Below are 11800 nucleotides of genomic sequence, written 5' to 3'. Positions count from 1 at the left end.
AAAAAAAGCAGCAAACTATTTTTGTTGGGTACGCGCGTGACAGAACGAATGTGACTGGAATGTTAGTTGTTGTTGTTGTTGTTGTTGTTTTTTTACGGTAAGTTTTTACGGCGCCGTTCGATTAGCCGCGTGTCAAACGACAAAGCGTTTAGCTGTCCAAATTAATTAAGAACAGAAGATAGCCGAAAGGCATGCATTTTTCACGCTCACGAATAACATGTTTACCGATAGACAGAGGAACGCACGCGACTGATCCGTTTCCCACCCCGACCCGGACAACTATTTTTGGAGATGTTTGAGGAGCCTACGCGGATTATCTCTGGGAGGCGGAAGAACAATTTTCATTGTTCGCAAAATCGCGTCGAGGGCCGTTCCACCAGGGGCCTTAGTTCGACCTACTTCCCCTCCTTCGTTTCCCGAGAATGTCGAGCAGAAAAGCTCGAATGGCAGAAACTTACCAGCCCTATTTCTCACAGTGGAAGATAACGCGGAGAGGGTACGCAGCATGCATCAGAAAAAGTAAGCGGACACTTTTAAGAGGGGCCAGAAAACGTCGAATGCAAAACCGCAAAACATAGGTAGAGAATCGCGCCGAGCGGGTTTTTACACTTCAAGAGAGTGGCAGAAAATGTCTAGCTGATAGCGGGCGCGAGAGTCGCACCAGCCGCATTAGCATCAGCAACATAGCGGCGGCCAAAGAGCGTTTTTTGGAAAGCTATAGAGGAAAAAGAAAAAGTAAAATAAAAAGAAAAGCGCTTTTGTGTATTGTGGACACAAAAAAATATGCCTGGTGCGAAAAAGTAATTAGGTAATTTAATTACAATTACCGTCGCTGGAGTAATTCATTACATTACTAAATTACCTGCTACAAAAAGTAATGAATTACATTACTAATTACTGGAACAAGTAATTAAATTACTGTAATTTCATTACAGTAATTACATTACTGCCAGCTCTGAAAAAGACCAGTCTTCCGTTGAAAGGAACAAGAAAACTAATTTTAAAGCTAAATAAACGATCTCTCAATGTGCACCTGGTGGATGCATGCGGAGCCTATTTGAGAGGGAATCTAGCAACACTGAGGAACTTGCTATGTAGTCGTGACGTAGCAGATTCCTTCGGAGCAGCGCCGCCGTTTGGAATTGCAACATTTTCTTTCTTAGCTTTCCTCCTGGCTCAACTCACAAATCGCGCATTGTACCAAACGGTTCAAGAAGACGGAAAGGAAGGACACCCCTCATTCTCGGACCCTCGTTCATGCAAACGGGAAACAGCCATTCTCCCCCAAGAAGATTAGCCCGTCGCTCAAAACTTGCTTTCCCCATCCCGTTCAGCCCTAAGCTGACAGTGTTGTGGAAGCTACGTGCTCCTTGGGCTAGCCCACGTGGGCCAGCCACACGCTCGTCACGCCACGGGTACTTCGAACGGCTCGGTTGTAACGCGCTGACGCTATTGACACCACCACAACGCTGACAACGCCACCAAGGGCAAAGCTCATAACCACACCTGCCTTGCTACTCCACGAATGCGGGGAATCTTTTCTTTCTGTTTTTGTTTGCGCCGGATATCCCATGACGCATCGCGCTCTCCGTTCGCTTCTCTTCGAGCGCTTGTTCGAGTGCACCGTTTGGAACGAAAAATATAGCCAGTCGTTCAAAGTACAAACGTGCGATTATCATTTACGGTTATTATCCGTCATGCTTGACTCACTTCCGAACGAAATTTGAATATTTCAATTTTTGTTTCCGTACCCCTTTAATGAACACAACTGTGATGATGAAATAATGAATGATGATGATGAAATAATTTTGACTAAAGAGAGTGACCACAAGTGTATACTGAAAGAATCACTAACAATGATGAAACCTAGAAATCTATTAGTGCCTTCCCTGTGTTTTGCCATCGAGTGGAAGAAGTTTCTTGGCCTATATTTTTGTTAGAAACAGGTGCGATGCGTCCGTCTGTTTTTTTTTTTTAATCTTGATGTTGTGCATATTTTTTTATTTCCTAGGTTGAAAGCTCAAGGCATTCCCTGTTGTTTGTTCAATTACATTTGCTCAAATTTTGTTTTTATGTTTACTGTCCTTGGGTATGTCGGGGGTTGTGAACAGTAAAACGTTGTAAGGCCCAGGAAGGAATTCCCTTTGTAAAGTGGTGGCAAGCAGAAGAGAAACTGTAAAGACTGACTTCATGTCTTTCCTTACGTTTTCTTTTTTGGGTCGCCTATTCATTTTTTTTCATTATTACTCAGCTGTTTTTGATACTTCTCTGCGTTTATATCATCCTTCAGAGAACCCGTCTTTAATAAATTATGTGTTTAGCCTGTTTAGCTAGCTTGCACCCTCGTTTTTGTTTATTAATAAATGACTGTAGGATTCAACTGCAAGCATGGTGTTAATGCATACTAATAAATAGCAGCATACTTTTATTGACTAGTGCTGATGATTGGACTAGTTAGTAGCCAATTATTGAAAAGAAATCATGAAGAATATGGGAACGGAGGATATGAACACAACACAGCGCTGTGTTGATCTCCTCCTTCTTGTCCGTGCCATTCACATTCCATGTTTTTAATAACACATTTATTAATAATTTTCTGCTTGGTATCATCTGTATAGGGGTTCACTGGGACGACCCACCTGCTATTGCATTCACTTTAGGGCAGCTCCCCCTTCCTCATTGTGCCATCGTTCAGGAAGTGCAAGGCGGATGTCACTCTCACTCTTCTGGTTCAGTTTCCCAGGTTCCCATTGGTTTCAAGCTGCTAGCCAAACTGAGTCAGGCCTTCCAGCCCTGCAGGAAATATCAATTCCACTCTTTTGGACGTAGACACACACATTTTGCGTGTACGTGAAAGAAGCTCTAACAGAGAGGAAACAAATTGATTGGCCTTTTTTTAATGCATCCTTTTCTTTTGCTGAGAACATACATAAACGTTACACGCTGTTATAGACACAGTGGTGCGGCTTAATTTAGGAAGAGCACTTTTTTTCATATAACTTTTATATGAAGAAAAAAACTCAATATAATAGGTGACCGGCGTTTGGTAGCAGCCGCAAAGCACTCTGGGTATTCTTCACTTCCGGTTCGTAGCTAGCGCCCGACGCAGCCCCAGGACGGCTATGGAAGCGTGTGCTGGTGTTGAAACCCGATCAATCCGGGCCACCTTCCTCTGCTACTGGGTGACTTACGCACTTCTGAACGACTCAAGTTACTTCTACGGATATGTTAAGTAGTAGCCGGTACGCAGAAGCATCGAGAACGGCCACGGAAGCGCAGAGCGGGTGCGGCCGGCGGCACGCTGCACTCGCACCGCGCTTTCCGGGTCTTCGCATGAAAACTCAGGTTAGATGTTTCGTTTTCCTTTTGAGCCAGCGTTTTTCATTTCGGTCCTGTTTATTTTCGATGGTTACGTTAGATCACATCACGACTGAAATAGGCGCGAATGTAAGCCGTAGGACGCGACCAGCTGATATGCCCGATCGGAGGTCTGGCGTGCTTTTCTCACTTTGTTAGAACGCCTGAGACTGGGTAAGAAAATCTTGAAGCAATCAAAAGTTGACGACAGGGAAAGAAGTCGGTCAGACGGCGTTTCAAACTCAGCTAATATGTTTTCTCGTGCGATTGAAACGCCACTTCCGTGCACAAGTTAGTTTCGATGACATCTGTCTACGTGACAATCCTTGCTTTTCAACACTAAAAATTGGTTTGCTCTGTATGTTTATACAGCCTTGATGGAGATGCGCCTCAACGGGTAATCGGGCTCTTAGCTGTAGATGAGAAATTTATTCAGTGCAGTACAACCACTAACCTGGGATTTTTTTACGCGCATAACGCACCAGGCAGTAGTGATCACACGAACGCGTGCAGGTACGAAACTGATCCAGACCGAAACGGGCGGGGGCGGTGGGGAACCGAACCCAGGAGGTTCCCTGCGCAAGCTTTCGCTCCGCGCTCCGAGCTGAGACGCGTTCCTCCCCTGCTTTTTAACACTCACGCGTTTTTGGTACTTCCACTACGTTTTCCCCCGTGAACTACCCCCCCCCCCCTCCCCCTTCGCGTTTTTTTTAATGATGTCGAGTAAGAAAGCATGCATGAACGAGCACCGATTTGGATATGAGCTAACTCAAGGTCGTACTACCGCTTTATTATTAGTCAATACGAAGGTGCTGCCCATTTGCTTTTACTTCTTTATATTACAGCAAGCTGACCTGTCCTTTTGTTTATTTATATTATAGTAAGCCACCCATTTACCGCCGCTTCGCGGGAACAGTCTGCGGCGGCTCATTACAGAAAAAGTTAATCCGAGCTGTCGATATAACAATTAAACGGCCTGGCGATGGCACTGTATTTCGACGAAACGTCATGCCATGAACTGATTGCCTGCGAGATCACATCTCGCGTTCTCGCGGATGCCTTGTACGACAAGCAGTGCTCACTCCTTCGCGGATTAATCGAGACCTTTTTGGTGGGTGCCAAAAGACTGTTAAAAATCGTTATTCCCCGCGGCCCCTACCTGAAGAAAGAGAGTACAGGTTGAACTGGCCTGCAAGAATATTGGCCGCGCATAAACGGTCACCGACGTTCGTTTGTCGCAGGTCACTTCGCTCCATCACTCGCTTAATAGCGACCACTCCTCGTTGCTTCCATTGTTTGTTTCACGGGAGCTGGAACATCTTATACCCTCTATGGATTGCGTTAGAACAACGTACCGCGGAACTGTGAACCATTTTCACAGCGAATACAGCACGGCTACCCCGCCTAGAAGGGCTCTCGATGTAGCTGGACGAACCACGACCGGCACCGGACGAGCCGGAAGCGTGAAGTCACGTGGTGCCTCGCTTCGAATGACGAAACTTCCGGCTCAAACGCCGGTCACCTATTGGTCGGGCATAAATGGTTGCTATGAACTGCCCTATACATTTACACATTACCTGATATCATCAAAAGAGTTGAGTAGCGTAGGGCTGCACTGCGCCAATTACGTCTTTGTAACCAATTAATAGTTGGCATTTATTTGTTTATTGCTATTGGCTATTATTCTTTGACAGAAAGAATAACCAGGCGAGTTGGAACGGTGGTAACCTTTGAACTCCATCAAATATTCAGGTCTGACATCAGTTAATTTTTTCCGCCTTTTTTCATCTTTTTCTAGCTGCCCTGATTTTTGTAAGGGCTTTCGCCACTACCAAAAAACGTGACATCTAAACTCCATTGATTTTTTTGCATCACACAATCGTAAACGTAAAAGGTGTGCCGGTTCGGTAAACGCGAAGAGACCTAATTTCCGAGGGTAAAAGCTCTAAAAACAACGGACAAGTAAAGGAAACAAACAACACAGGGCCCTGTGTTGTCCGTTGTTTTAGCGCTTTTACCCTCGGAAATATGACGAAGAGACCGCGCGTCTCTACGGCACAGGCATTAGCTTATGCAAAAAATCATGCTGCATGCTCGCTTTTGTAACGTTTTTCTCGCTCCCGCTTTATGAAACAAATCGGTGGCGAGTGGCTGTTAGGACAAGACGTCAGAACTAGCATGACCTGTGATTAACACTTTGGGACGGCGACTGAATGCTTGAACTGCCGTCAGACGGCACTTAAACGCTCCGCACAAGCGTCGTCGGACGAGCGCCGCACGACGGCGCCCAGAACATGCCCACGGGTTTGCCGCACGGGAATCTTTCTCTCACTGCGGAGCGAGCCACAGGTTTTGAAGAAGATACGCTCCTTTCAAATAACGAAATAACACAGGGCAGAAGCATACCCTACTGAAAAAAACCATTTGGCGCCCATATGAAAATAAACGGGTCCATACCGGTAACCGTTTAACCATACTGGTCACCAGTTTGTCAAAGGGGTCGCCCGTATGGCTCAAAGGGGTCCCCCGTATGAGCCATAACGGTCACCTATTTGGCAAACGGGTCGCTCGTCTGGGCAAATGGGCGACTCGTTTGGGCAAAGTTGTCGCACGTTTGCTCAAACCGGTGACCATGTTGCAAACTGCACCGGTTTAATCAAACGGCTCTCCGGAGCCCGTTTGATATTGAACGTACAGATCGGCGGCGTGGGCACGCCTAGCGTTTCAGCCGTGGCAGCCAATGTTTCCCGGAAGGCTGGGAGCGCCGGTTCATCGATTTCAGATCGTCCGCGTAATGCAAGTAATTAGATTTATATTTCAATTGCGCTGATTTTCGATTATACTGCAACTAAAACTAACACCCTTTTTTTTTTTTTACGTAAACGCGCGACGTTGGTGAGCCGATATTTTTGACAGACCTTTAATACTTTGTCCATCTTTGTTGCCTCAATTTACTTATTCAGCTCGAATCTCTCTCGCAGAAGACGCGACCGCGTGAAAGAATGTACGTCTAGACTCCGTTTCACTTTAATTCAAGACGCAGCGAAGGTAGCACGCGTACACGCGGCTGCAAGAACATCGAGCATTGAGAGAGCACGCCCGCCGTTGCAGCACTCAAACTACGAGCTTGCGCTGAGTTCTTTCTTCGCTCGGGCGCAAGCCGAGCTTCTGGCAGCCCCGCCGCCATTTCCAAAGTTCGAGCGCGCGCGCGCGCGCGCGCGTTTTTTTTTCGGGACTACAAAAACGCATCTCCCTGGAATGCCTGGGGAGAGGGAGAGGGGCTGTCCCGGTGGTCCCAGCGCCTTGACCTCGCCCCCTCCCTCCTCTCTTGTCACCCCTGTCACGTGACCCACAGCAGCGCGCGAGCTTCACGCTGATAAGCACCGAGATCCGGAAGGGCGCGCCTTGCAGCCGCTTTTTTCTTTGTCTGCTTGTTGTCAGTTGCTGCTCGAAGTTCGCTCGTCCTACCTGCTTCAATCTGTCGCCTAACCCTGCGGTCTTATTGGGATGTCTCTCGACAACGTATTGGATGTGCACCAAAGCTATCAGTGTTCGAAAAGACCCACGTGTATGTCGGCAACGAGCGATTCTTCAAAAAAGTCGCAAATTCTCGCGGTTTGGTTGGGTTCGGCAAATGACAGCTTGTGCGCCGCATCGTGTTGAAACTTCCAAGGAGCCGTTCCCTCTCGTTTGTGTTTGTGTGGTTGTCCTGCTTTGACCGTGTCGACAAATATCACGGATTACTTCTTTCAAGTCCGCTTTTGTTATGGTAAGTGCACTGCAACCTACGTGTTGGCAACGATTGACCGTTCTTATACGCGTACTCTTCCAAATTATCTAAAGAATTATGCAGCGCCTATTCGCGCGGCAGCCAGGAGAATAATTTCCCCGAAAGTCTACCTGTATAGTGTTAACAGATCGCTTGCACGTTTGTACTTGTCTACAGAAGACGTAATAAACTTCGAGGAGAATTGAAAACAATCTTTTGTGTCGGTTTTCCTGTCCACTTACAAGCACCTACGCGAGTGCATTTGTTCTACGTGTTTTCTCCATGTTATAAATACGTTTATGAGTTTCGGGACGTCTTAAATATGTTTAAGATAACCAACCTCCCAGACGATACCCATTTAGGGCTAGCGCATAATTTGCAATTTCGAAGGGCACGTTCAAACGTGTGGTCACGTGCCATGTCGAACGGGTGCTCGTACCATACGGCACCCGTATCAAACGGGCACCTGTATCGAACGGGTACCGTTTCCAAACGGGTACCCGTATCCCATAATCACGTTTGATCCAAACGGATCGACAGGTTTGATTCAAACGGACGACCAGTTTGCCACCCGTTTGAATTTCAAATGGTTTTTTTTCAGTAGGGTAGTTAGAATCAACCATAGCTTAGCAAGCACACGGTACACGACAAAGTTTGAAAAAGCAGCCCACTTCGCAGAAACAAAAGAAAGTTGCTTACCGGCGTTTGCACGAGTCGTGCGTTGGCGGTTCTGAACTTATGGGCGCTGGCAAGACGCAGCGTTTCTCAGCTCTCAGTCATCGATTGCTATTCTTGAACACAGTATTCGCAAGGAAGATATCTAAAATATCCACTAAACGGCTAAAACGTAAAAAAAGGAGATTTCCGAAGCCTCTGGAACTTCAACGACCATCCAACCGCACCCAACGGAAGCTGATTGCAATAGCGATTGCCTTGCGCAGTCTTCAACGGTCTCTTTTCCTTTTTATTTATTGTTATTTTTAGAACGATACTAAGCAAATTATTATTATATTAGTAACAATAAGAATCTCCTTAAAATAATAATGTAAAACATTACAAAAAGTGAGTAAATTTTAGGTTTGATTTAAACTTTAGGTTGTTTCTTTTTTGTGTAAACCGAAACCGAAACTAACTTAAGCAACGTTTCTTTCCTCGTAATTCTTCGCGTGTGTGTGCGTGCATGCGCGTGCGTGTTTGTGCGCGCGCGTGTGGATGCGTCCGCGTGCATGCGTATGTGCGTCTCTGGATGTGCGTGCGTGTGCGTCTGCGCGCGGGCGTGGGTTTGCGTGTGTGCATGCGTGTGGACGTACGTGCGCGCGTGTATGAGTGCGACTGCGAGCGCGCAAGCGTCTGTTTGTGCGTTCTATTGCACTGCGCCCGCAAGAAGAACAATTGGATGTCCCTGGACACTGTTAAGACACTAACTTATTGATTATTATTATTATTATTATTATTATTATTATTATTATTATTATTATTATTATTATTATTATTATTGAAACATAGCCCTGAGTCTTTAGACACAGAGCCCTAAACTTTTCTATCGCGTTCTGTATCTATAAATTTCCAAGGCCGACCATGCAAAGCTACAGGGGGTTGTATTACGAGGTTGTATTCCTAGTTTTTAGGGTGTTAAAAGGGTGTAGCCGAGGGTGTAAGTTGCTACAACACCCCTTTACACTCTTAAAGGTGTAAAAACTTTTACTGTGTAGTACGGCCGAGCATCACTGGCGTCAATCACCATGATAGCGTCAACAGGAAGTTTTAGAATAACGTACGCAATTTTAGCGCACGCTAGCGCTAAATTTAGCGCTTGTATTAGCGCACGCGACGCGAGAGAGTATTAGAATAGCGTTTCTCCGTCGCGACGCAAAAGCCCAAGCATCTCGCGCTTGCGACGCCACCAAGATACACTCATAATTTTTATTTCACACACGAAATGCTGTAACTTAAGAAAAAACAGTTTTTTGGTCCAGAGTATTATTTTAGATTCGTTTAAACGTGAGAATGCGACGCGAGCGGTTGACCGGTCGTGTCCGCTTGCGTCGCCTCGGCAAGAAAGGTCTCGTTGTACTGACCTTCGCACATCGTACCTTCGCCAAGAAATGTTCGCGCGTCACAAGCATCAAGCGGTCGGTGATCGTTGGCAACCCGAGTACAATGTCGTCCCGTATTGAAAATCGCAGTCGCGAGGATGCCGCCATTTTTTTTCAACTCTGCTCGTCTTGGCTTTAGCCAACCTTTAGCCAACTTCTCATACCGAATCCTCCTTGGAGAAGCGCAAAGACTCTTTGCGTACGCACGCTATTTCCGAGAAATAGAGCACGCTAAAATTGCGCACGCAAAGCGCAAAATTTGGTTTGCGTTCGAAGTATGCGCAGTGGGGACGACGCTATTCTTTGCGCACGCAAAGCTTTAGCGTGCGCTATTCTAAAACTCCCTAATAGCGTCACGGCGTTGCCCACCACCCGCCAACAACCACGTTGTTAACAACAAAACCAGCGTTCTGCACATCTAGGTCGAGATGTTCATTTTTTTTTTCTTTTACGTGTGGTTCGATTTTCAAAGTTCTCGTTGCGGTTTTAACCGAAGCTGTTAGCTTTCGCTGGCTCAGGAAATCAGTATCCTAGCACCTATATAAAACATTACTGAGACTAGCTTAAGTTGAATCAATATATGAGAGACGTCTTGTTTAGGCTGTTCCAAAACACAAAGCCTGAAATATCCAATCTTATCCGATTTAAGCACAAGCTGATCGGGAAGCGTGGCTAGCGTGGCGGTTTACTAAGCTGAGTGCATTGATACACCAATAGGTTTTTAAGGTAGAGAAGGGGGCTTATGGTCGGTGTAGATGTACACTGGCTGGGTATACGGAGGGCGCGTCTTCCAGGAAAGGGAGGCATGTGCGCCCGATACACCCGACTACAACTTTTTTTCTTCGAGTGCAGTTGGGGAGTATATATGTGGAGCGCTAACCGAAAAATCGCGGATGTGGTATTCGCGCTAAGAGGGCCGCGCAGCGACAGAGCGGTATTGTTAGCGCGAAGATGACGTGGGCGCTGTTTTCGTATTTTATTTTCCTAGAAGAACGACGGGCACAATATTTTCCCACTTCTGGTAATGTTCCAAATGAACATATCACACGACAGTGCTAGTTAAGACAATAGCCTTTCAAGTCTAACGAAAGAAATAACTGAATAAAACGGTGATCGTTTGCTTGCGCTAACAGTGCTCGCGCGATGCACGCACTAATATCCCGCCAACCACTCGCTCATGATGCTTCTATCGCTGCCCGTCGTTATGCCAAAGTTTCGTCAACGCGATGAAAGTTTAGATTATGGGTGTCCCTGCGGCGAAACTGAAAATCAGCACCTTTGGCCGAACACTTGCTGGCCGTGTTTATGTCCCCGGCGGCCAAGTTGAAAATCAGCACTTCCGGCCGAACACTTGCCGGCCGTGTTTATGTCCCCGGCGGCCAAGCTGAAAACCAGCACTGCTGGCCAAACACTTGCCGGCCGTGTTTATGTCTCCGGCGGCCAAGCTGAAAATCAGCACTTCTGGCCAGGCGCTTACCGGCAGTGTTTATGTCTCCGGCGGACAAGCTAAAAACAGCTTGTTTGTGGCCGGACTCTTGCCGGCCTTGTTTATGTCTCCGGTGGCCAAGCACTTAAAGTGGCCAAGCTGTCCAGACACTGGCCAACCGTCGGCCGATCGAAATTCACTTTCTGGTGCTACTTGGGAAGTGATCGTCATGCGTGGCTCGATCATTTCGCTGTTAGGCTGAATTCGACATACCGATGGAACAAGAGACGCTGCGTGCGTGATCCCGGCTGTGATGGCGGCCATCGGCGGCACTGCAGTTTGGCTCATTGCCGCCGTCCGTAATAGTTTCCCGATCGGGATGCCACGTGACCTTCCGGATTTTCACGGCCCATAGGCGCGCGAGGGTTGACCGGATTTCCACAATTCCTCCGCTCACTTCCAGCCCTTCCACCATTTGTTTCGTTCTGCCTCGGGTTTGCATTTCGGCACTCTCTTTGGAAGTGGCCGCGCTGTCCACAGTTGTGGCATTGGTCCGAATACCTGCTTGAGTCGCCGGCACCAGGGCGCTCTTCGGACGTCCTCCAGTGGCCCCGCATTGAACCACAACTGGAGCGCCTCCGGCTGCTTTGATTGGGCACTCTGTGCCAGTCCCGTGGAGGTCTTAGCACCGGGATGGCCTCCGGGCCCTGCCAAGCACATGCGGCTTCGAGAGAGTTTGCGGCCAAAGGCGGTGGGAGATAGCTCTTCTGAGCGAGGAAGATCTCCTCTGTGCTGCGGGCATGCCCGGCTAGCTCAGTCGGTAGAGCACGAGACTCTTAATCTCGGGGTCGTGGGTTCGGTCCCCACGTTGGGCGTCATGTGGTGGGGTTGCCTTGCTGCATGCCCATCCGGGAGGAACAACACGGAGCCGGGGTTTCCAAAACCAGAAACTACATTTATTAAAGTAACGGGAATGGATTGTTAGTATCAACGTAAAACATTGCCGGAGCGTTCGAACTGCACGCCTCCGTGGCCACGGTCCGTCTTTTTTACTGTGGGCGTGTCCCCCTCTTTTATGCACTTGCGCGGCCGGACGTTTGCGCGGCCCAGATGTTCTCTGGGTGGTCGTAGCGGCCTCTGGTAGTGGTGGCC

The 11800-nt window shown here is 47.6% G+C and overlaps 1 non-coding gene across 1 annotated transcript; it reads left to right on the top strand.

The window, feature by feature from the left end:
* Positions 1–11450: 11450 nt before the first annotated feature.
* Positions 11451–11523, top strand: Trnak-cuu. The gene has a single exon. It is a non-coding gene; the product is annotated as a tRNA-Lys (tRNA).
* The last annotated feature ends 277 nt before the right edge of the window (positions 11524–11800 follow it).

This window comes from Ixodes scapularis, unplaced genomic scaffold, assembly GCF_016920785.2.
Source record: "Ixodes scapularis isolate PalLabHiFi unplaced genomic scaffold, ASM1692078v2 PGA_scaffold13__105_contigs__length_92229423, whole genome shotgun sequence".
Lineage (NCBI taxonomy): Eukaryota > Metazoa > Arthropoda > Arachnida > Ixodida > Ixodidae > Ixodes > Ixodes scapularis.
The sequence above is the reverse complement of the archived record's forward strand: the minus strand, read 5'-3'. Positions and strand labels throughout refer to the sequence as shown.